This window comes from Abramis brama, assembly GCF_963993115.1.
Source record: "Abramis brama genome assembly, chromosome: 4".
NCBI lineage: Eukaryota > Metazoa > Chordata > Actinopteri > Cypriniformes > Leuciscidae > Abramis > Abramis brama.
Window position 1 is genome coordinate 17,163,569 of NC_139966.1, and position 26,941 is coordinate 17,190,509.

Here is a 26,941-nt window from a genome sequence, read left to right on the forward strand (position 1 = left end):
AGACATTTGTCACTTTGCTCACAGCTGATTGGTCCAATTGCATTTTGAGATCTCTTACTTGGAACAAAACCTGCCCTAGATCAGGTTAACTGTGGAGTATAAGTTACTGTGCCGATGAACACTGCTAAAATATGAGCCAAACTACTTTCATGGTGCCTAATACCCAGGATTGGTGCAAACTAAACTGAAACCTGGCTATCTCTCTAAACCGGCTTCACGGTCTAGGCCCGAGGTCACTCTTCTGAGATAAGCCGATGTAAGTAAGATAAGTCATAAGAGTAACTCCTGATATTGTTTCCCAGAATGAAAGGGGACGCAGGCGGAGATCACATGGTTAGGAGGGGTAAATGTGCTTATGTTGTAGTTTACAGCAAGTAATCTGCATGCTGGTTTGGAAACAGGCATGAAAATGCCACTGAATGATTTTGTATATTATTTGCATTGATACATTATTAATACATTATTTTGTACCAATATACACTAACGTTCAAAAGTTTGAGGTCAGTAATATTCTTTCTTTCTTTTGTTTTAAAGAAATGAATAGGCTATTTCTGAAAAATCATGTGACACTGAAGACTGGAGTTATGGCTGTTGAAAATCCAGCTTTGCATCACAGAAATAAATAATATTTTTAAAGTATATTAATATTTTTCTGTATTTTTGATCGTATGAATGCAGGCTTGATGCGCACAAGAGACTAAAAAAAACATAGAAATAGTAATGTGTCCACATTTTTGACCAGTAGTAGGCTACTGTACTATTATACTATTGCTGCATAATTATCCTTACGTATCCCTTAATTAAGTCCTTAATGACCATTTTGCTTGTTGTTGTCCGCATACACTTCACATAATAGGCCTATAGGTGGCGCCTGGGCTTCATTTAACCAACTATGATAGTTTGATCAAATGGTAAACAGTGTATCAATACATAGACTAAATAAAAAGTGACTTTAAAATTATAATAATGCGACTCTTGGTGCTGGTTTTGTGCAGTTCTCTGTAGTCAATTAGCATCCATTGTTTAAACGACGCAGATTCAGATCGCTTCATAAATGTAAATTCGTCTGTCCATCTAATTTTCAAACGATTTATGAATGACTGGAAAATTACCGCTCCACTTCACATTGTCCAATGAAATTTGAACTTGTTGTGCCAGATAACGATTGTTTGGTGTATTATACATGACAAACAGGCTTCAATGAATTATGTAATATTTTAAATTATGTGGATTTTTAATTGAATCGAAAAAACTACCTTTAATTATTGAAAAAAAAACATTACAATTTTTTATGGTTTATTCCTTCCTGCCGTCGAGCCATCACTGAAATAACTATATTTGGCTCGACGGTGGAATACCTACATTTACACTAGTGCATTATGATTTTAAAACGCTTAACTTTTGCTACGGTCAAATTATAATCATAATTAATCAAATGCATTTTGTTTTATTGACCACAATATTATCATCATTGATATTTGTTTGAGAAGGGCACTTTTGATTAGTTTTGAAAAAGGGCAGGGGCTCGAGCAACCAATTATGTCATTTGTCCGAGACAGCAAATTTGGGACTCCAGGAGAACACGGCATCTGTGACCACAATCAAGAAGCGGAGGGATGGCTAGTCCTGCAAAGGTCCGAAAAGAGGGTGAAGATGCGGTGGAAGGATTTATCTATAACGTGTCACCCAGACGGCAGAGTAGGAACAGTTCTTCACCGCGGTGATTCAGAGCACCAGACAGGAGTAACACAGAGTGGTCGTGTTCTCTATGGAGAATCAAGCCACCTTCACTCAAGCAGAAATTAACGGTAACGCAGTGAGGCTGCGCAAAGTCAGGCGCAGCATAAGTAGGCAGCCTAGTTCTTTTTACAGATCAGCCTCACTGATGGCATGTGTTGTGGTTCAGTGCTGGATCGCCAGTGGGCTCGGTTTTACTTAAACTCTTTTGCTTGTTCCTATAGGCTTCTCTGATCCAGACGGATCCGACGTCTTGTGCTCTCGTGGGACGAGCGTGGAGGTGACCAGTCTGCCGTTATTGCGGTGCGCGCCGCCGAGCTGCAGAACCATGACTATAGAGGAGGTGAAAGCCCTAGGTCAGAAGCAGAAGATGTGAATCGCAGAGCTGACATTTCCTGAACGCTCCTGTTTGTGGCCGCAATGGATAGAAAACTAATGTTGTGTTTAGGTGGGAGAGATCCGTGGAAAGGTTCAACTTCATGAATCTGTGAGCAAAGTGGTGAAAGTGGTCAACGGCTCGGACTGTGAGCTTAAAGATGTGCGGATCTGCGACGGGACGGGCGAAATAAAGGTTACGCTGTGGGACAGGTTCGTCAACTCGGCGGAGGACAGCAACTCCATCTATTTCAAGAACCTGTCTACGCGAGAGAGAGACGGGTGCATTTGCCTGTGTACTGGTTTGCCCAGAACCATAGAGCAGATCGCTGACCTGGAGGTGGTGGTGGGAGAAGGCTGTGAGGAAGAGCAATCAACGGCACTTTTCAGCGCCACAATTCAGGGCATCGAGGTGGCTATTCAACGCAAGTGTTCCAGCTGCCAGTTCAAGCAGAGGGAGTTCGTGGAGAAGTCAAAGATGCACAGGTGCGAGGACTGCAAGTGTTCCTGTGTTTCTCCGCCTCTTTTGGAGGGAAAGCTCTTGTCTCCACTGACAGCAGCGATGAGAGTGTAGTCCTGACCAGCTCGGCGCTGTCCACCTATGTGCGCGACGCCGTCCTCACCAGTTTGTTCAACGACGCGGAGGCAATCGAGGATCACTTTCTGCAGTCCCCCGCCTTCGACCTGAAAGTGAACCTGGACGGTTTCCTTCTGTCTATCGAGGCAGCTCGTGCTCTCGGCGCGGGGGACAGTCAAGTCATCTTCATTTATAGTGATTTTAACAATGTAGATTGTTCTGAGCAGTAAAGAATAATATTCTCAGATCAGTGCTAATCGTGGATTTAATGTGTTTTCTTTGTTTCTGCAGTTGCCTGTTGTAGCAATATTGTATTGGACTCACTGGTCAGCGTTTCATTACTTATAAAGTTCATTTCCAGTCATATAATGTTCTGAATGAAATGTGAAGATTGTGTGAGTTTCACAAATATTCGATACACACATCATGTTTATTAGGCCGTTATATGTATTTAAATGTAACTCGATCTAGGTTTTTCGTACGAGCTTCAAAAATTGCGTACTTAAGCTGTAGTGTCTGTCTTTTGGAAGAGCATAGAGATTTTTATAAATAAGAAGGAAATGTAGGACGTGAATTCATTATTTGGATAGATTGAAAATATTGCCTAGCTGAGCGCTGGAGCTTCAGGTTGCACCTATTGCCTGAATTGAGTATTTTCCATGGTGTGAGTTACAGCCTATTGCAATTGTAGTTATTTGTTTTTCTTCCTGAAGTATATTAGAGCAGCAGCTTTGAAGGCATAAAATGTAAGTTTTAACTAAATGTTACAAACATGTTACAAACGGCATTGAATGATCGAAATCATTGTGCTCGCCCCTCTCTCGAGGCAGCCAATCATCAGTCTCAGCTTAATTTGCATATTACAGGGATAAATAGGTCTCTGGTGGCATATTATGTAATTTTTCCGAGACAGCAAATTTGGGACTCCAGGAGAACACGACATCGGTGACCACAATCAAGAAGCGGAGGGATGGCTAGTCCTGCAAAGGTCCGAAAAGAGGGTGAAGACGCGGTGGAAGGATTTATCTATAACGTGTCACCCAGACGGCAGAGTAGGAACAGTTCTCCGTTCTTCACCACCGTGATTCAGAGCGCCAGACAGGAGTAACACAGAGTGGTCGTGTTCTCTATGGCGAAGCAAGCCCCCTTCCAAATTTGTATTTTGCATTGATTTTGTATTGTTTATAATGCTGAAATAATGATGATCAGCACAGCATGATTTAAAATACTATAGTGAAAGCAGGTATCAGTCTTTAGATATCTGATAACAGATTACAGTTTTTGCGACTTAGAAGTGTAATAAATCTGAGCATTGATTGTTCTCTTGTCGAATTTCAATCAAATGGCATTGTTGTGTTGTGACTGCAAACTCAGGTAAACACATAATCATTGTTCCAGAACAAAGCATTTAAGCTCTACCGGTTTTTAACGGTTTTGAATAATAAAAATAAATGACAATGTTCATTTTTGGGTCAACTATTGTTTAATACAAAGTACTGCAATATAAATTGTAAACAATCTCAGTTCTACTCTGTACATTTCTAAGCAATAAATGAAAAAAGTTGAGAAAATAGAGAAAGAATGCAATATTAAAGAATACCAAAACTCTTCTTTCTGAGTGGAAATATAACATTACCTGTACTATGATCTACATCTTTATTGTTTTAACAGGTTTCTGAGGCCTCTGTGGATATTCTTGCAAAAGACTTGGGTAACACTTTACTTGAAGGGGTGTGCATAAGACTGACATGACACCTTCATAATCATGACATGACACATGTCATGAATATGAAGGAGGTTTTATGCATGTTTATGACAACTGTCATTAAGTGTCATTCGCACAATTGTGACATTGTTTGAGATGTCTTTGTTATGACAACTTGACATAAACCAATACACTTAATGACACTTGTAATAAAAACGCATAAAACCTCCTTCATATTTATGACGTGTCATGCCATGTTTATGGCATCATTTTGAAAGTACTTTCGTGATAGCAAAAAATGCCTTTCTTAAAAATTTAACGCAGTGAAAAAATGCTTTTGATACCTAAAAATTCTTAAATCAAGATACATTTACTAGACAAGTAAAATGACACAAGATACTATGTCAATATGTTCTAGAATTTTTACGTTTTTGCTCAAAACAAGAAAAATTATCTGCCAATGGGGAAAGAAAAATAATATTGTTTCCATTTGAATTACTGTAAAGTATTTACTTATTCTGAACCTTCTAGGGTTAGTTCACCCAAAGTCAACCTGAAGTGGTGGGTTTTCTTTTAAAAACAGTTTTCAGTCGGGGGACATTTTACAAATCTCGCAAAATGAGGAGGCTGCAAGTACTAATAATGTGGATGCTGTAATGGAAACGGTTCAGAGAAGCGTATTGGTCCGAGAATGTTGCCAGCTGTGGTGAGAAAACGGTTCTGCAACTTTCGGGTGCGACAGTGGGCGGGGTTTTGTGTGACGTCCACCTGTGAATGCAGACACGGTGGCTTGATAACATTCCAATCAGAAGTGCATTTACATTTGTCTTTGCAATGTGTATGTGGACAACATCCGGATACAGGTTGCATGTTAATGCCAAGTGTAAACACAGCCATAGAGTGAGTTGCATTTTTTCCCTGCCATTCACGACTCTTCTCCAATGGCCTGTGTATAATAAAGTGTCCATTGGATGTGAAATTCAGAAACTTGGCAAATGAAGTAGTATAACGTGTATGCTCTGTTTGGTTTAGTTTTAATTGTTTTGGTTTTTTTAATTCTGTTTTGCCTGTTACTGAGTGCCCTGTTGTTGTAAGTTGACCTAGTTTCCTTGTGTGTGTCAGTTTGTTCCCTTAGTTACTGATCACGTTCACCTGTTGTTCATTTAGTTACCTCATAACCTTTCCTTCTGTGTTTAAGCCCTTAGTTCTCCTCAGTGTTTTTCCTGGTATCAATGTTGCATGTTAGGTTAGTGTCTATCATTCCTGTATTCTCCCGAGTATCAGTTTATTAAAGTCTATATGTTGAATTATCTATCGTTTACTGACCAGCAAAACATAAGTCATCTGGGAACTTTTTCTAATATTTTATGATTACTATGAATTCTGACATACTACTCATTTCACATGCTGCTTTTCACCTACTATATCGTAGGGAGGTATGGTGTCACAGAGTCATAAAGAACTATCTTGAAAAAAAAAAAGAATCCTGCAACAGATGGTCTTTCAACAAATGCCCTGACAAACGCCTCTGTTACGACTGTAACCTCGGTTCCCTGAAGAGGGAACTCCCGTTGCGTCGAGAATGACGCTATGGGGAACGCTTTGCGTGATGACGTCTTGAAGCACATGTAAAATCAGTCCAATGGTGTGGCGGAACGTCAGAGGCGGGTGACGTCACGTACCAGGAAGCTATAAAAGCCGGCCTGAAACAGAAAACGAAAGCTTCGTATAGTCTGAAGTCGGGCTGACAGGCATGAAGGAGATATGGCAGGGCGACGCAACGCTCGTTCCCTCTTCAGGGAACCGAGGTTACAGTCGTAACCGAGGCGTTCCCTTTCAAGGGAACTCCCGTTGCGTCGAGAATGACGCTATGGGGAACGTCTATACCAACGCCTCCATAGCTACGAATGTCTGTCCTGTGTGTAATCTGGAGAGCAGCACTAGGAAGACAAAACATGAGACCCTGGAGCAGAGTCTAGATCCAGAGAGTAAAACCTGACGAAAGTGTGCGGTGAGGACCAGCCTGCCGCATCACAGACGTCCTGTAAAGAAACTCCTGAAATAAGGGCCTTAGAGGCCGCCATACTCCTCGTCGAGTGCGACCGGACAGCCAAAGGAGATACTTTTACGCCACAGGGCAGCTCTGTGGACATACGCGTCTAACGCCCGCACAGGGCAAAGCAAATTATTAGCCTCCTGGTCAGCATTTTGAAAGGGAGGAGGACAGAAGGCCTGCAGAACAATAGGTCTGACCACATTAGTGGGGACCTTGGGGATATAACCCGGTCTTGGATGAAGAAACGCTTTAACCATACCCGGAGCAAACTCTAAGCATGACGGAGCAACCGACAATGCTTGAAGATCCCCTATCCTCTTGAGAGAAGAAATAGCGAGAAGGAAAAGAGCTTTCAGAGTTAAAAACTTCTCAGGAACCTCCTCAATGGGCTCAAAGGGGGCCAGGGAAAGGCCTTGCAGCGCAACGGACAAATCCCAAGGTGGCACCCTAGAGCGAACTGCAGGCCTCAGCCTCCAAGTGCCACGAAGGAAACGAGATACCAAGGGGTCTTTCCCCACAGACATTCCACCCAAAGGAATGTGGTAAGCACCTATGGCCGCCACATAAACCTTTAAGGTGGACGGGGTCAGACCTGCAGTGAACCGGTCCTGCAGGAACTCCAGCACTGTACCAATTGGGCAGTTAACTGGGTCCAACCGACGGTCACTACACCAAGAAGTGAAGACTCTCCACTTCAGGGCATAAAGTTTCCTCGTGGAGGGAGCTCTGGACTGAAGAATGGTCTCCACAACCTCAGTTGAGAGACCTGACTCTATGAGCTGGGCCCCCTCAGAGGCCAAGCCCACAGGTTCCACAGTTCTGGGCGGGGGTGAAATATCGAGCCCTCCGCCTGGGACAGAAGGTCCCTCCTGACGGGTAGCTCCAGAGGAGGCCCGTCGAGGAGCGACACAAGATCGGGAAACCATACTCTGCCCGGCCAGCGCGGGGCTATAAGAAGCAGGCAAACCCGGTCCCTGCGAACTCTCTCCAGAACTCCCGGGAGCAGAGCAACTGGGGGAAAGGCGTACAGACGTAGCCTCGGCCACGCCTGTACCATAGCATCCAGTCCCAGAGGAGCTGGATGCGTGAGGGAGAACCAAAGTGGACAGTGAGACGTCTCTCGAGACGCAAACAGATCCACTTGAGCTTGGCCAAACTCCCTCCATATCAGCTCCACCACCTCGGGGTGGAGCCTCCATTCCCCGGGCCTCGGCCCCTGTCTCGACAGAGTGTCTGCTCCTATATTCTGGACCCCGGGGATGTAAGCTGCCCTGAGTGACAGTAACTTCCCCAGGGACCACAAGAGGATATGGCGTGCCAAGTTGGATAACGGGCGCGAGCGCAAACCCCCTTGGTGGTTGATATAGGCGACTACCGACGTGTTGTCCGTGTGTACTAACACATGGTGTCCCCTGAGATCTGTAATAAAGCTCCTCAGAGCCCGGAAGACAGCTAACATCTCTAGGCGATTGATATGCCAGGAATGATGATGGTCTTCCCACAGACCTTGAGATGAGCGACCCTCCAGGATCGCTCCCCAACCCGTGAGGGAAGCATCCGTCGTTAGCAGTTTGCGACGACAAGGAGCTCCCAACACTGGGCCCTGGGACAGGAACCAAGGTTTCTTCCACATAACCAGGGCATGTAAGCATCGCCGCGTGACCTTGATTGTGCGAAATGGGTTGCCCCTCGGGGAAAACCCCCTGGTCCTGAGCCACCACTGCAGGGGCCTCATGTGCAGCAGTCCAAAAGGTATCACGTTGGAAGCTGCTGCCATGAGACCCAACAGTCTCTGGAACTGTTTGACAGTGAGTAGCTGGCCTAGCTTTACACTTTTCACAGCTGCAAGGATGGACTCTATACGTGGCGGTGACAGGCGCGCCTGCATCGACACTGAGTCCCAAACCACGCCTAAAAAAGTGGTCCTCTGGAGTGGAGAAAGCACACTCTTCTTGGCGTTCAGCCGTAACCCCAACTCTTTCATGTGGGCGAGAACAACATCTCGATGTTGAACCGCCAACTGATGCGACTGAGCTAAAATCAACCAATCGTCGATGTAGTTCATGATGCGAATACCCTGGAGGCGCAGCGGCGCCAGAGCTGCATCCATGCATTTGGTGAAAGTGCGGGGTGATAAAGCTAGGCCGAATGGAAGAACACGATATTGGTATGCTTTGCCCCCGAAAGCAAACCTCAGGAACTTCCAATGACACGGACGGATGGAAATATGGAAATATGCGTCCTTGAGGTCTATCGTGACAAACCAGTCCTCGGACCTGATCTGTGGCACGATCTGTCTCAATGTTAACATTTTGAACTTGAGCTGCATGACTGACTCGTTCAGAACTCAAAGATCTAAAATGGGACGCAATCCCCCGTCCTTCTTCGGAACTATGAAGTACCGGCTGTAAAACCCGGTTTCCCTGTTGGAGGGGGGTACACATTCTATGGCCCCTTTCTCTAACAGAGTGTTTACTTCCTGTTCCATAACCAGAACCTGCTCGGGGGCCACCACTGTGGGCAGGACCCCCATAAACCGAGGTGGGCGTTTCTTGAATTGTATCTGATACCCTTTTTCCACGGTCTGCAGGACCCAACGAGAAACATTTGACAGTAGCTTCCACGCTGTCAAAGATTCTACTAGAGGTACCAGCCTCTCGAGACTGGTTTCTGGATTTTGTTGTTGTTGAGTAGTCAATTCGTCGCCCTGTAACGGCGCACCGGCAGGGAACAACCGAACAGACTGCTCTAACACCCTCCTCGGAGGGGGCGGGCATCCCGAGGCCACTACGTTTCCGGGTGGTCCTTGAGATATGTGCTCGCCGGAGACCGCTGCGCCCTGTAACACCGGAGGCGGCAGGGTTGGCAGAACGGTCCCCTGAGGGTACCGAAGAGAGACGGGCACCGTAAAAAGAGGTGTTAACCGCTCTGCTTCGGGGGGGACTACCCTCATTCGTCCTGAGCCCACGGACATCAGGACTTTTTCCCAGCAGCCTTCTTGGCGGTAATAACGGTCCGCAGATCCGTTTTACCCCTCGAAGACTGCTGGGTTTGAGAGCGCCCTCCGTGTCCCCGTGATTTTTGTGGATTTTTGTCACACTATTCAGCGCTCTTTTTAGAGGAGTGAGGCTGCTCCCGCTCAGCAGCCTCAAAGAAAGAACGGCGGGGGAGAAGCTTTTGAAGTGCAGCTGCCTGTTTAGAAGCTTCTTGAGATTTAGCTACCGCACTGTTAACTGCATCACCAAACAAACCAACGGTGGAGACCGGAGCATCTAAGAGAACGTGTTTTTCTTTATCTTTTATATCGCTCAGATTGAGCCACAGATGCCTCTCAGTGGCCACCAGGGCTGCCATAGACCGCCCGATAGATTTAGCGGTCTCCTTGGTGGCCCTGAGAGACAGATCTGTGGCTCTGCGTAGTTCGGCCACCGTGTCAGGACCAATTCCCCCGCCCTCCTCTAAATCACCCAATAATTCAGCCTGATAAGCCTGCATAAGGGACATCGTATGCAGACACGCTGCAGCTTGACCAGCGGCTGCATACGATTTATGAACCAGTGATGATGTAAATTTAACTGGCTTAGAGGGAAGTGAAGGAGCCTTCAAGGAAGATGCCGTTGCTGGAGAGAGATAGCTCGCAAGCGTCTCCTCCACCTTCGGCATCTCCCCATAACCATACTCTTTATATTTATAAATGGAGGAGTAGTGTGATGTCTGTGGTGTGTACACTCTATATGACATGGGTTTCCCCCACGATCTCGACACCTCGGTGTGGAGATCGGGGAAAAACGGAAGGCTCCTGCGCTGAGGCTGTGCACGAGATGGCAGGAAGCGTTCGTCGAGCTTGCTTTTCGAACGAACGTCCTGCCTATCCTCTGGCCACTCAATTGAAAGTCTGTCAACAGCTCTAGTTACCACATCGAGCAATTCTTCAAACGCATGAGACTGAGGTGGCGAATCCTCAGAATCAGCGTCAATACTCACAACATCCAACTCCTCAGAGCTGGATAGTTGCAGTACTGGTACCTCCATCGGGGGGGAAGAAACCGCAGCGCGTGCTTCCACACCCTGATGAGAGGCACTGGATCTGTCAGAAGGAGGCTGAGATAAGGCAGAGCCCGTCTCAACATCCACTGACAGATCCATTTGCGAACCCCAGGTCTGAGATCGCCGCCGAGCCTCAGCCGCGGCGGGACCCGAGCCCTGGGGAACGTGGTCGGGATTGAACCGAGCCAAGCGGGATCGGAGCGTACGCAATGGAAGCGCACAGCAATGCTCACAGTCACCACCCTCGAGTGCTGACTGGGCATGCTCCTCTCCCAAACAAACAACACAAAGAGTGTGAGTATCACCTCCCGTTATATAACGCGGGCAAGGATGAACACACACTCTAAACTGCTGCTTGCTCGCCATACTGAATATATATATATATATAGACAGACAACACCAAATAACAAGGACAGATTTCAACACAGAGCGCGACTGAAGACTCAGAAAGCTTCCTGGTACGTGACGTCACCCGCCTCTGACGTTCCGCCACACCATTGGACTGATTTTACATGTGCTTCAAGACGTCATCACGCAAAGCGTTCCCCATAGCGTCATTCTCGACGCAACGGGAGTTCCCTTGAAAGGGAACTTTAAAAACATGTAAAATGTGGGCTAAAAAAAAAATAAGGAATGATGACTCTTCTCCATCTATATGATAGACCATTTGCTGGAGAAACTCCCAGGTAGGAAGACAATACTTTCAAGAAAGCCTCAAAAACAGTTTTCAACAAAGGGTCTGTTTCTATGGTGAGGCATGCAGGAGTGTTTGAGTAATATTGCCAGATTGTGCAGTTTTGGATTTGATTGTGTAGGTCAAAAGTGGTTTGGGCAGGTGGACAAAAATCGGGCTGGATTCGGATCAGTTTAGTAATTTTTAACATTCACATTTTATAGGCAATTAACCGGTGCTGGATGATTCAGAGCGAACCAAAGGAGACATTGCACTGTCCCTTGAGAGGCGAAGAGGACACCTCTGCTTCGTAAAATGTTTCCCAAATATGCTTGCAAGGATGCAAATCACCCTAAGCGATAGGAACTTGTCCTTAACCTAAAGCAGAACCTGCTGTGCTAGCCTGGGGTGTGTTTCCCAAAGCCAACTATGGTCGCAAGTTCCGTCGTTATCAATAGAGTTCAATGGAACTTGCAGCCATAGATGGCTAATGATGCTTTTGATAAACGCACCCCTGTTCAGACGGAACACAGTCTGCTTAGCGGTTTTATGCAGGTGACTACCGTAGTGTTGACCACCCACACTAGGACAGGGTATCCCCTTAAAGGACAACTCCAGTGAAAAATGAACCTAGGGGTAATTAACACATGGTTACCGAGTCGATCGTTCCCTGCGATGCGTTTTCATGAAAATCGAATGTATAGAGTTTAATCTTTAAAAACAGATTAGCTCATAACACTAGTATATGGGGCACAGAGTAAGTAAAAATAAATCGCTAGTTAATACCACTAACAAGGCTCAAAATAGCCTCACACTAACACGGTAACATAATGAGGGTCCTTACATACAAACCGAAGCATTGAGAACTGTGTAAGTGTACAGACAGTTTAATAAGAAGATACTTTATAAAGACAGTACATTACGCGTTTACATCCAGGATCCATCTTGGAAAACAGTCTCGACTAATCGAGTCACGAACGCCGTGCTAAGTGAGCTCTGGTCAATAGGAATTACGTTTGTGAAATCTAACGTAGCACGGCGTTTGTGGCTCGATTAGTCGAGACTGTTTTCCAAAATGGATCCTGCATGTAAACACGTAATGTACTGTCTTTATAAAGTATCTTCTTATTAAACTGTCTGTACACTTACAAAGTTCTCAATGCTTCGGTTTGTATGTAAGGACCCTCATTATGTTACCGTGTTAGTGTGAGGCTATTTTGAGCCTTGTTAGTGGTATTAACTAGCGATTTATTTTTACTTACTCTGTGCCCCATATACTAGTGTTATGAGCTAATCTGTTTTTAAAGATTAAACTCTATACATTCGATTTTCATGAAAACGCATTGCAGGGAACGATCGACTCGGTAACCATGTGTTAATTACCCCTAGGTTCATTTTTCACTGGAGTTGTCCTTTAACTGGTGGAGGAAGTACTTCAGGGCCAGAAATACAGCCATCAATTCGAGGCAGTTGATGTGCCAATCGAGATGATGACCTCACCAGATCCCCTGGACTGGGATCCACCTAAGACCACTCCCCAGCCCGTACAGGAAGTGTCTGTCGTTAGCATCTCGCGACGACAACACACATCTAGAGTGGGAACCAAGGTGAGGAACTGGGGTCTATACCACATACAAAGGGAACGAAGCCACAGTGTGTAACCCTTACCATAAACTTTTAGAAAGGATTTTAGAAAGGGCCGAAGCATTCAGTGCTTGATAGGTAATAATTTAAATAAAATCATCCAATTTACTTCAGCTCAGCATTAAAGTCTCAGAATTGACACATTATAAGACGTAACATACACACTTCCTTTCAAAAGTTTGGGGTCAGTAAGATTTTTTTAATGTTTTTAAAATAAGTATCTTCTGCTCACCAAGGCTGCATTTGATAAAAAACAATAAATTAAAAAACCCAGTAATATTTACAATTTAAAATGACTGTTTTCTATTTTAATATATTTTAAACTGTAATTTATTCCTGTGATCAAAGCTGAATGTTCAGCATCATTACTCCAGTCTTCAGTGTCACATGATCCTTCAGAAATCATTCTAATATGCTGATTTGATGCTCAAGAAACATTCATTATTATTATCAATGTTGAAAACAACATTTTTTTTCAAAATTCTTTGATGAATAGAAAGTTCAAAAGAACAGCATTTATTTAAAATAGAATATTTTCTAACATTATAAATGTCTTTACTGTAACTTTTGATCAGTTTAACTCATCCTTGATGAATAAAAGTATTGATTTATTTGATTTATTTCCCCCAAAAATAAAATTAAAATTCTTACTGAACCCAAACTTTTGAACTGTAGTGTTTAATGTTACAAAAGCTTTAGATTTCAGATAAATGCTGTTCTTTTGAACTTTCTATTCATCATAGCATCATGAAATAAAAATGTAAATAACTGTTTTCAACATTGATAATAATCATAAATGTTTATTGAGCATCAAATCATCATATTAGAGTGATTTCTGAAGGATCATGTGACACTGAAGACTGGAGTAATGATGCTGAAAATTCAGCTTATAAAAGATACTTCTTTTAAAAACATTAAAAATCTTACTGACCCCAAACTTTTGAACGGTAGTCTACATAAAAACATCTAAAGAAAGATGAAACACTCACCTCAAATAATATTTGTTAATCTTTCTTTTTCCTCCTCTGAACAGTTGTTGAACAGCAGCTCTTTCACTTCTACCAGACGTGAGAATGAGAAGAATGACAGTCAGACACTCTTTATTCAGTCATTTCAAATGAATCCTTCATTCTCAGGAATGCTGCTGAACTTGATCAGAAGTAATGTTACTAGTTTGTGAAAATGTGCTTTGTATGACAAACGTGTATGTAATGTATCAACCCAAAATATTTATAGTGTTGTGTAATGCTTAACTGGATGGTTATGTTTTCACGGTAAAATGTGAACTTGCAAGATTAATAAAAACAGCTTAATTTTCTGTTTGTTAATATGTAACAGTTCTTATTTTTTCATCAGATGCAAAAATGTTTTTCATATAAATGTGTCTTTGCAGTGTGTGGACACAACCACCGTACAATGAAAAAAATCCATTCACTCACTTTTTTAATCCTCAAAAAGCCTAAACACTCTCAATAACCAAGCCATTAATATGATGTCATATTGCTCATGCTCCGCCCACGACCACTGACGGACTGTCCCGTATTAGCATATTTCCTCAGCCAATTGTATACTTTGTATAATTGTATAGGGATGGGGTGCAGTTGCTCATTATCATTTAAAGAGACATGTACCAAAACGGGTCGCTGTGAACAGAGCTGTTTTTGAGGAGGTAAAAGGGTGTTGTTTTACACAATCATTGAGGAATTTTAACCAAAGTGTGTTACAAACTTTACATGAAGACCCTAAAGAATCATACCAACTTGTGGAAAATGGGCATCCGATGACCCCTTTAAAGGTTGTGGTTGTGTTATATATCATTACGTGATGTAAAAATGACTGATATTCTAGTTGACTCAACATGGATTATTTTAAGTTGAATGTTTATTGGTTTTTAACAGGAATAACATAAAATAACACATTTAAAAATTATAAATATATTTTTAAATTACTTAAGTTACTATAAATCTCTGGAAAACACAGGTGAATTGATGGTGGTTTGTCTTTAAAATCTTCAGGCATCTTCAGGGAATGAAAAGAAACTTCTGTGCAAGAGTTATGTCCCCCGGTGCAAGTGTCAAGTTATTGCGTACCAGACCTAGGATGAAGAACCATGTGCCGGCGGCAAAATGTCAGAATGTCAGAATGCGCACAGGGTATTTACGAGCTACAGAAGACTGACGCTTCCCCTCAGCACAAGTATGTATCATTTTAAAACACAGCATTCCAACTTTGTGAATATTCATAGCGAATTCTTGATGGCATGACATGAGTCTGAACCAAAGGAATGTGTTTTTCAAACTCATGCTGATGTAGACAAAACGATCTTCCTCGCTCTGACTGACAGATTCGAAGACGCCTCAGACAGCGTGTGATCACGATATACACATATACAAAGAATTACAGTATTTCAAAATATCTGTCTTTGCAAGTATTCAGGCAAACATTATCTGTTATATCTAATGTGAACGTTTGTGGTTATATGTTGGGAAAAACATCTGATGTGTAACATTATATTAGATCCCTGCCCTACAGTAGGTCTTAATATAAAGGCTGTCTGTATGTTAATCAAACAATTGTGGTATTCACATTGTGGGCCCTATTTTAACGATCTGAAACGCAAGTGTCAAAGCGCAAAGCGCAAGTAACTTTGTGGGCGGGTCTCGGCGCTGTTGCTATTTTCCCGGCGGGATAAATGACTCTTGCGCCAGGCGCAAATCTAAAATGGGTTGGTCTGAAGTAGCTTCATTATTCATAGGTGTGGTTTGGGCGTAACGTGAAATAAACCAATCAGAGCGTCATCTCACATTCCCTTTAAGAGCAGACGCGCTTTGTTCTAAAGCGGATTCCTATCATAACGGCGGATTTGCCAGACGCGCGCCAGGAGCGGTTCACAGCCGAGGAGAGCAACGCTCTTGTCAGGGACGTTGGGGATGGAGAAACCCTCCCAAATTAACTTCGGTTAAAAAGGCGTATGATAATTTGGGTAAATGTGTAAGCTAGATGTATGCTTTTATAATAAATTGTCTATCTATCTATCCATCTATCTATATATCTATCTATCGTAATAATGTATGATTTGCAAAAATGAAAACTGCTGCTTCTGTGTAGATGAGAATGCACACGCTACATTGATTATGGCCAAGCATGCGCCCTTAAAATAGCATATGAATAACATGCGCAACGCGCCACTGACTTTAAACTATTTTTTCCTGGTTAGTGGCGCAATTGTTTTCTAAATCTGCAAAATAGCATGAAGGAACGTTTGCGCCGGAACACGCCTCCTTTTTTGCGCTGAACCGCCCAGGGAGCGCAAGTTCATTCCCTAGTTTAGCGACGTGCTTCTGTGGAGGGAAAAGCGCGCTTTGCGCGGGTGCAAAATAGGAATGATACATGCGTCGGTGTACAAAGTCAATTGCGCTGGGTGCAAGATAGGGCCCTAAGAGTCAAATCACTCATAAAATATAAAATGGTTCAGTTGTAAAGAAAAAGATGCTGCCATTGAAAAACCAAAGAGAAAGCACATCCAGAATTGATGAGCTGCGCACTTTCCTTCCACACCAACAAAACCCAGAATAAAAAATGAAATAAAAATTAGGCTACAATGGACATGATTTTTTATTTTTTTTAATTCAGATGTTGCATCTGAATTGGTATTTAGATATATTTACAGACCAAAATAGATTGGTAACCAAACATCTTTGTTCCATAAAAGAAAGAAATACAGGATTGAAACAGCATGAGGGTGAGTAAATGATGACAGAATTTACCCTTTTGGGTGAGTTATCACATAAATATTGAAAAAAATTTTTTTAAATGAAATTATACTCTAAATAAGAAAATAAAACTGCCAGTAGGTGGCGGAAAATGTCTAAATGAGTAATTCACTGGGCCATTCATGCATTTGATTCGTTCAAATGGCTGATTCATTCAATGGCCCATTGATTCATTGGTTCACCCGATTGATTGAAAATAACACAATATTAACTTCTTATTTATTGAACTGTTGTATGAAATTAATATCACATGTGCACTCATGCTATTTGGGACAAAAACAGCACTCATGTGATATTGCTGAAATATATTATATGATATATATATGAGACAAAATTCATACAGGGGATTTTTTCCTGATATCTTGAATTTTAGGGTCTTTGTAACTGCATTCTATAGGCTTCATCACACAGTGAGTTGTTGCCCTGCTTCATGTTCGTCACCATCAGCTGTATATAATGTAAGATGATCTACGTAGGTCTGAGCGGCTGCGTCACATCATTTTAATCACATTATTTTCATGATTGTGGAAAAGCTTCTTTGTGTATATAAAGACTTAATAATTTGTCTATATCAAAAATAATCTTTATAGACTCACCAAATGTAACCTCAGAAAAAAATGGTGTTATAAAAGATGAATTATTGTTTCTTTATTGGTGGAGGTTAAAGTTCCATCAATTCACCAGCCAGTTCATCCAATGAAGAAATAAAATAGTAAATTTGCTACTGAGAATCAGACGATTCTGCTTTTTAGTTATATATTAACTTGTTTTTTGAATTTCCAGTCATTGTCATAAATTATTGCTTTAAATATAATGATAAAAGGTACTTGCCAGATCTCTCACGGTCTCAGATCCACTCGATGCTTCCCACTTCACCACATACATGAAACAAGAAAAGAACAAAACAGGTGCAACTGGTTTTCAGGCTTAGTAATGAGATATAGGGTGTGAAGAATGAGCCGGTCATCTATACACACACAGAAGCACAACAACTCAGTCGAACTAGTTCCGGGTTGATGACGCAAGACACACAGCCGAAGTAACACAACAGACTCGAATAGAGCCGAATGAGCCGGTTCAACCAGTGTGCCGAGGAGTCTAATGAGTGAGGTGACGATACTTGTGTAAGCCTGAGACACATACTGGAAATAATCTTATTATGACTATTAAATTACATTTTATTAAAACCAAGGAGATCAGGGAGTTTATAAGACTGGCTTATTCTTTCTATATACTATAGTCTATAGAACATATTCGCGTTTGTGCATCAATATCTGTGCCAGGATCCTGTTATCTGTGTTATGTCTTTTATTTTGAAATTTGCCATCAATGTGTTTATGTTCATTTGTAGTTCTGTCCATGGTCTTTTGCTCTTTGTAATTAGTTCCAGGTGTTCCTTGTTATCATTGTGTCAGTTAGCTATTTGATCTTGGCTGTCCAAAATCGCCCCCTATACCCTTAAATAGGGCATTATTTGAGGAGACAGACATTTATAGTGGTGTCCGAAACCATAGTGGAAGATATTGAGGGCACTCATTCAATCCCACAATGCACCTCAATAACGAGTGTACAACTGATGTATGTTCAACGGCTAGAGAATACCCATAATGCACTGTGAGAGTTGCACGTCGAATGAATTCCCACGTCTGACCAGAAGATGGCGCCTGCAGCTGAATCATCCATCCATCCATTTTCCAACCCGCTGGCCCAGTGTGGCTACAGCGTAATATAATACAGGTATAAATTCCTTTTTAATTGATTATTAAATTACGCAACTAAGCTTTCAATTGAACCAATTGCTTCGCAAAATGACTCGCTGTTTCGAAGCGTTCAAAATGCCACACGCTGGTGACCCCTGCTGGTAAGAACAGTGTAAATGCAGCAAAAAAATCCAGCTAAACATGCATAAAAACAGCTTTTACAATCCCATTTCAAATGTTTTATTGAAAGTATAATCTAATAAATGCAATTTTACTAATCATCTATTATCATTAAATATTAAGTGTCTACATAATGTGTTATTGTTTTGTTTCTATGGATGGCTCAGCTAAACAGGCCAATAAGAGATTATTAACTACTTTTATTACTTTTCATGTCTAATTAAAACATCTACAAATGTATAAAACTGATCAGAGATCAGGTACAAACCATAAACGCTGGGGGCGATCTCAGTGAATCCGCATGATTCTTACGTTAACAGAGATCACGTCCGTTTTCATTCATGTGAAAAATGTCGTGTTCTCTTCTGTGTAGAACTTAACCAGTGTAACGTTTAGTAAAAACTGTAAGAATAAAATATATCTGGTTACTGCTTACCTTCGGTCTCGATCTGTCTCTCCCCGCAAGAACAATTACAGTGCTTTACAACTATAGAACAAAAAGAGTTAAATAAACTTATCACTTCCTCTAAAACAACAACATGTTTATTAGATCCTATACCAACTAAACTACTGAAAGAAGTGTTACCTATAGTGGAAGAGCCTCTCCTCAATATTATTAACTCATCTTTATCTTTAGGTCATGTTCCAAGAACATTTAAATTGGCAGTTATAAAACCACTCTTTAAGAAACCACAATTATATCATAATAACCTAGCAAATTATAGACCAATTTCAAATCTTCCATTTATGTCTAAAATATTAGAAAAAGTTGTGTCCGCTCAACTGGGCTCTTTCTTGCAAGAAAATGATATCTATGAAAAGTTTCAGTCTGGATTCAGGCCGCATCATAGCACTGAAACTGCGCTCGTTAAAATCACAAATGATTTACTCTTAGCTTCTGACCAAGGCTGCATCTCAATACTAGTTTTACTTGATCTAAGTGCTGCGTTCGATACTATAGATCACACAATACTCTTAGATCGACTACAAAATTATACTGGTGTTCAAGGACAAGCATTAAGTTGGTTCAGATCATACTTATCTGACCGCTACCATTTTGTCTATTTAAATGGAGAAAAATCGATCATAACTCCAGTAAACTATGCAGTGCCGCAAGGATCTGTGTTAGGCCCTCTGTTATTCTCAATATATATGCTGCCACTTGGAAATATTATAAGGAAACATGGAATTAGTTTCCATTGTTATGCTGATGACACTCAAATATATATTTCATCACGACCGGATGAAAACGCTAAATTATCCAAATTGACAGAGTGTGTTAAAGATATAAAAGATTGGATGACGTGTAATTTTCTTTTATTAAATCCAGACAAGACAGAGGTAATACTTATCGGTTCAAAAAAACGCCCACAGAACCTCTTACAATACAACTTTAACATAGTAGGATGTCCTGTTACTTTATCCTCTACAGTAAAAGACCTGGGTGTTATATTAGATTGCAACCTGTCTTTTGAAAATCATATTTCATATGTTACAGCCTTCTTCCACCTTAGAAACATTGCTAAGCTACGTAATATCCTATCAGTTTCTGATGCAGAAAAGTTAGTTCATGCATTCATGACCTCGAGACTAGATTACTGTAATGCTTTATTAGCTGGTTGTCCTGCATCCTCAATAAACAAGCTACAGTTAGTCCAAAATGCAGCCGCTAGAGTTCTTACTAGATCAAGAAAATATGATCATATAACACCAATTTTAATATCACTACATTGGTTACCTATAAAGTCCCGTAATAATTACAAGGTATCGCTACTGACTTATAAAGCCCTAAACGGCTTAGCTCCAGTCTAATTAACGGATCTTCTATCGCCCTACAATCCATCGCGCTCTTTAAGATCACTTAATTCGAGGCTTTTGGTCATACCTAGGATATCCAGATCCACCAAAGGAGGGAGAGCATTTTCACATTTAGCTCCAAAACTCTGGAATAGTCTTCCTGATACTGTTCGTTGCTCAGACTCGCTCTCCCAGTTTAAAACTAGATTAAAGACGCATCTCTTCAGCCAGGCATTCATATAATATTCTTAATCTTACAGTTCAAACTACAATCCGGCCTCTAGTTCATAAACGCCAGAGGAGAACTGGCCCCCGACTGAGCCTGGGTTCTCCCAAGTTTTTTTTTTTTCTCCATTAGGTCACCTGATGGAGTTTTAGGACACCATTAGGTCACCTGATGGAGTTTTTCGGTTCCTTGCCACTGTTGCCTTTGGCTTGCTCAGTTGGGGATATTTTGGGGATATTTAATTTTAATTTTATCAATCAATAACCCAGCTAGAAATTTTTTGTTCTAAAAATGTTCTAAGAACATTAGCATGTATTGTTCTATAAATGTTTTCAGCGGCTAGTTTTATTTTTGTTCCCAGAATGTTCTTTTAAAAGTTTGGAGAACATTCTTTAAAAACATTATTAAAATGTTTAGTAGTAACATTCTTTTAACATTATTCTCTAACGTTCTTAGAAAGTTTTCAGTGGCTAGTTTTATTTTTGTTCTTAGAATGTTCTTTTAAAAGTTTGGAGAACATTCTTTAAAAACATTTTTTAAATGTTTAGCGATAACATTCTTATAACATTATTCTCTAACGTTCTTAGAAAGTTTTCAGCGGGTAGTTTTATTTTTGTTCCCAGAATGTTCTTTTAAAAGTTTGAAGAACATTCTTTAAAAACATTATTAAAATGTTTAGTAGTAACATTCTTTTAACATTATTCTCTAACGTTCTTATAATGTTTTCAGCGGGTAGTTTTATTTTTGTTCCCAGAATGTTTTTTTAAATGTTTAGAGAACATTTTTTTAAAAACATTATTAAAATGTTTAGTAATAACATTCTTATAACATTATTCTCTAACGTTCTTATAATGTTGTAAGCGGATAGTTTTATTTTTGTTCCCAGAATGTTCTTTTAAATGTTCGGATAACATTATTTAAAAACATTATTCAAATGTTTAGGTGTAACATTCTTACAACATTATTCTCTAACGTTCTTAGAAAGTTTTCAGGGGGTGTTTTTATTTTTGTTCCCAAAATGTTCTCTTAAACATAAAAAATGCTTAGCTATAACATTGTTAAAACATACAATTTTATTAATCTCTAAAATAAAACAAAAATCTAACAGGATTATGAATGGCATCCACATAAATTATTAGAAGTTCTGCGTACAGTAGATGCCCAACATTACATGAAGAACTCAGTAAAGTCCAATGTGCAATCACACGTCTTGACTGCTGTTTGCTCAGAGCGCTCATCATCAGTCTTTGGTTGTCTTGGTTCTTGCAGAAAAAGAATAAAGTCATCTGCATTAATAGGTGTTCTACTGTTCTTCTCTTCTTGTTTTTCAGCTGCTATCCCAGTTAGCAGAATTGAGCTCCATTCTCTGTGTGCATGGTAGAGTTTTTCCTCATAGCCTATAAAAGAAGATCATGCAACAGTGTAAACAAAAATAATACAAATACATATTAAGATCACAAGCAATATTGACTTTGAAAACTTTCAAAATTAGCCAGCCTAATTATTAATCAGAAATTAATTAGATTAGTTTATTTAAAAGTATAAATATGATACCTTATGAGTATCTATTTTGTTTCTGTAATTTAAAACATATACTTAATCCATTATATACATGTTAATAACACAACTAGAGGCTAAATTATTTTAACAAACTACAAACTTGGCTTGAGAAGTGTTAACCTTGAACTCAGGTCACCTTGAGCACAGCTGCAGCATGTCACAGCACTGCCCACGATGCTTTTGCACTGCTCTGCTCACGAACAGCTCATTTTCATCAGTTATATTGTCTATGGATTGTTACATTTCTTACAGATTTCTGCTTGTTTTAAATCAGATACAGATAAAGTAGAACTGCATTTGAATGCATTGGCGATGGAACAATTTCTAGTGTGATTTAATCATACCTGTGTATCGTCTCTTTGCTATTAGCTAAGCTGTAAGTTTTAGTTACTTCAAAAGCAGAAAGAAATATGCTATAACTTCTGTTTCTACGCAGTTTCTTATTGAGAAATCACAGGACAGTGTAGACACTAACTTTCTGTGCTCCAGTAGGTTTCTGTGTGCGCACAATCTGCATGTTAAATGTGAGCTACTGTCTGTGCATATGAAAGCTTGTTTCCGCCATGGAATACAATTTTTAAAAAAGGTAATTGCGACTCACAATTCAAACTTTTTTTCTCAGAAGTGCGATATATAAACTCGCAATTGGCTGTTTGAAAGTCAGAATCACAGGATAAATTAGTAAAACCTGAGAAAAAAAAGCAATTCTGGCTTATTTTGTTTTTGCTGTCTTTTCTATATGAGGACATTAATGCACTTCATCAATACAGCCGCTCTTCAGCAGCATTTTAGCTTCATTTGAGAAAAACTATCATTATAAAACACAGAGAGACTCAAAGGTCTACACGGCAATCCGTCAAATAAAAGTTTGGTTTAACCTTTGAAGAAAGTTTTGCTTAAATCATTACATTTTAAATAATTGGTTATAGCAATTTAATTAAACCATTAAAATGGAATCAAGAAAACAAAACAAAAAAAAACTTTTGGGAGATGCGAGAGCGAAGTAGTCCAGTGATAATTAACAGGCAGCCATGGTTAATGCAATTTGCAAAGACCCGCCCCCTTTAGTTACTGTTGCTATGTCCAACAAGCCATGGCGCTCTCACGCCACACATCATGTTGTCACGCAATGAAAAATACATTGCGGATCAAAGAAAAAACGTTGAAACGTCTAAACGCCGAGACAAGACAGAGCAGGTTACTTTTGATATGAAACAAAGTCTCAACGTTTAATTTGTGTAATTTCTGTAGAAAAAAAATATTTTTTGTAAAATAGAAATGTAAAAAATAAATACCTGTCAATCAAACTCCCTCGAAGGGTGAATTCTGAGGGGAGTAAAAAAGACAGCTCACAATTCTGATATTTTCTTGCAATTGTGTGTTCCTGCCTCACAATTCTGAGAGAAAAAAAAACAAAAAAAAACGGTAATTTTACTGATGGAAACAGACAGTAAAAAAGTGGACTTCAAAGATTTCTTATTCTGTAGCTCCCTGTGGGATTTTTTTGACAAGTCCATAAAAATGCATCCATCCATGATAAAAGTACTCCACACGGCTCTGGCAGGTTAATAAAGGCGAAAGGTGAAGCGAAGTGATGCGTTCGTGTAAGAAACATATCCATATTTTAGGGCTGGGAATCGATTAAAAAAAAGTAACTGATTATTTACACAATTTGCTGTAATTAAATGCAATTAATTGCATTTCCCCCAAGCTTGTAATCATCAATATTTAAACTTAGAATAACCTAATTAAACAACACAGGAAAAAAGGAACAGAAAATAGCCCTGTATTAAAATAATATTAAACATCAATATATCAATATATTATTATTTTTCAATAATCAATCAACATAATCAATTTAACAATTTATTATTATATTTTTTTTTTTTACTAATTATCAAAATAAAACATAGTCCTACAAAGCTATTATTACAAGAGCATGTGATCAGAGCAGGTAATTTTACCATTGTTGCCAGCATGACTATACCAGCTCAGTAGGGCTATTTCACAGAAGTCTACTACTGAGAAAATTCACGTTATTTGACTTTGCTTTCCAGTGCATGATCGGTACATGATTGGAGCGTTTGGGCCGTTAACGACAGAGCAGAACACGCAGCGCAAACACGGAGCAGAACATTGAGCAAAGAGCTCAATGTTTGCTCAATGTTGTGTGTGTGTGTCAGTGCGCCGACACACACACACGGAATGGAGAGCGCGGCGCGGAAAAGACCCGCTCATGAAAGCTGCGTGAGAATAAAACCTGATCGCCGAACACGGAGGGGCGGGACGGCATATTTTGCAGCCTTTTCCGCAACAGGAAGTCATTAAAACGAGGCAAAAAAAGTGCTGCGTTAATTGCGTTATTTTTTTTTAACTCGTTATGCATCTCAAATTAATCGCAAAGATTAACGTGTTAATTCCCCCAGCCCTACCATATTTATAACTTTATCGACTTAAATAACTAGCTTCCAGCAGACAGCCATATGCAAGTCAAATTACGCCCAAAGAGTTATAGAGTCAACGCATCGATACGCATACGCGCCTGCAAGGCTACGCATCGCTACACTTCGGCCGCCATTATGCATCTATGCATAGCAAAATGTGTCGTCCCAGTTTTTGATACGCGACGCACCATTGTATGCAATACTATGCGTTGTTGGTGGGGGCAAAACTGCAAGTTGCTTGCGTCCGACGTGTAGACTATAAAAGCCTCTTGTCGATGTATGACGTAGGAGTAGCATAAGCTTTGACGGCTCTCGCGGTTCAAACAAACAGGGCTAGGTAATAAATTCAAGCTCCTCCCACATTTCTCTTTATATGATTCTCTTTAATGATAATTTTTCTAAAAATCTCTGTGGAAAGAAAGTCAGATATAAATCTGGGACAGATATAAATCAGGCACGAGGGAGAAAAAAAGAGATCATTTTTATTTTGGAGGGCATTGTGCCTTTAAAATTGACTACGGTTTTATAAAATGCAGTGGATACTTACTAGTGATGGACTTGTTTCTCTGTTGGTGCCTGTTCTGCTCCGTGAACATTGTTCCAATGCTTGATCTTAAGAAAATTTAAAAAGTGTGTTAATGTGTGTTAACAGACTATTGATCTGGGTGACATAGGACCATTTTTTATGTTTTCCTTAAGTGTTAGGCTATATAAATCTGGAGAACCCTTACTAACATTAACCATGGTTTTGCTACACTAACTAAATGGTAATAAATTATTGTAATCAATCCACCATAAAAACATTGTTTCTACACTTTACTATAATAAAAACCATGGTTAATTTAGCAAAGGACCCTGGGAACATGTCCTAAAAAGTTCTCTCGTTATTTACCGGTACTCCATGTTGTTCCAAAACTGTATGAATTTATTTTGTATAACCTTAATTAAGATATCTTGAGAAATGACTTCACTGTTTTGTTTTTTTCCATAAAATGGGTTCCAATGTTGTTTTATTCCCAACATTCTTGTGTTTCACAGAAGTAAGTCATACAGGTTTGAAAATAATTTCATTTTGAAAGGACATTTATGTTATGTATAAAGACACAATGTTCTCAGTTCACTCATTGTAAAGCTCCTATGCTGAGGTTTATTTATTTTTTTTCAAAATGTTGCAAGTAAAATGTTCTAATTGTGTTAACTCGTCACATTAGAAAAACGTTTTATAAAGAACATTCAACATCTCATCTCTCAATGATATCCTCAAAACATTTTCCTAATGTGACAGAGAGAATGTTCTTCTTTTGTTTTTATGAAACATTGGGACAATGTTATATTGAGATCATTGTACAACTTTAACTTTAGCAACATTCCCAAAATATGCTCAAAATGTTGCAAGTAGAATGTTCTTCTTTTGTTATCATGAAACATTGGGACAATGTTAATGTGTGTTAACAGACTATTGATCTGGGTGACATAGGACCATTTTTTATGTTTTCCTTAAGTGTTAGGCTATATAAATCTGGAGAACCCTTACTAACATTAAACTGAGTAAAATAGGAATACTAAGGTTAATTGAGGGATAACAGACTAAATAAATAAAATATAAACAGTATTATATATATATATATATATATATATTTGTATGCATAACTACAGAATTAAATAACAAACAAGGAGTCACTGAATTAAACAGCTTTATTTCAAGTTTAACACAAAAAAGAAAGGGGACTGTTGTGTGAATTTTATTGTTTTTTTGTTTTATTTCATTGCTGCCATTTTTCCTTTTTTCTTTTTCTTCCTTGTTTTTTTCTTTTCCCTTTACAAGGAACCGTTTAATGTAAGAAATCATAAAAAAAACTAACTTTTTCAAATCGTAGTTCTGTCTCTTGTCGTCATTTCCCTTGTCTTGCTGCAACGCTGGCTCAAGAGCGAACATAGACTTCTGATCTGGTCCAAAGTATTAGAAAGTGCTTTATGCAGATTTTTGTCACGTGTGCTACATTTACATTTATAACATGTAATGTAAAATATATTTCACACTTAACATCATATATTTTTGTTATATTTCAGAATATTTTTCAAAATGATAAATATAAGTGGACAACGTCAATGTATTTGGAATATATGCCACATATATTTTTGACACTTTAAAATATATTTACATATATTTCTTTTGTGTATGGGTAAACCCTTCATTCTTCACTGATGTTTGTTTCCAGCTCTTGCTCTGTCATTCTCACTCCCTCTCGTGTTGCTTTTATAGTGTCCTGATTTACTGTCTTTTGTAAATTATTTATATTGCTTCAGATAATAAAGTAGTTTAAGGTAATGGTTAATCATAATCAAAGGGATGTTCCGGGTTCAGTAGATGTTTATCTCTATTTAATACATTTGTGGCACTGTTGATCTCAACAGAAAATCTCAACAAAAAACTTATTTTCAAAGTT

The 26,941-nt window shown here is 39.8% G+C and overlaps 1 protein-coding gene and 1 long non-coding RNA gene across 3 annotated transcripts in view; both read right to left on the minus strand.

The window, feature by feature from the left end:
• The window catches only part of LOC311081730 (membrane-spanning 4-domains subfamily A member 8-like), a 352,363-nt gene that overhangs the window by 6,580 nt on the left and 318,842 nt on the right, over positions 1 to 26,941 (minus strand). Inside the window, exons 1-2 of one of the 2 annotated variants that reach the window (XM_084112349.1) lie at positions 17,419 to 17,591; positions 13,804 to 13,872 (exon numbers count right to left, since the gene is read on the minus strand). The gene's annotated coding sequence lies outside the window, so the exon portion shown is untranslated. Of the gene's footprint in view, positions 1 to 13,803; positions 13,873 to 17,418; positions 17,592 to 26,941 lie in introns of those variants that run through there. The other variant, XM_084112350.1, reaches the window with a different exon arrangement.
• LOC311081830 lies at positions 21,473 to 25,993 on the minus strand. Its single transcript, XR_014606015.1, has 3 exons — positions 25,042 to 25,993; positions 23,346 to 23,447; positions 21,473 to 21,887 (listed from the first exon to the last, which is right to left on the minus strand). It is a non-coding gene; the product is annotated as an uncharacterized lncRNA (long non-coding RNA).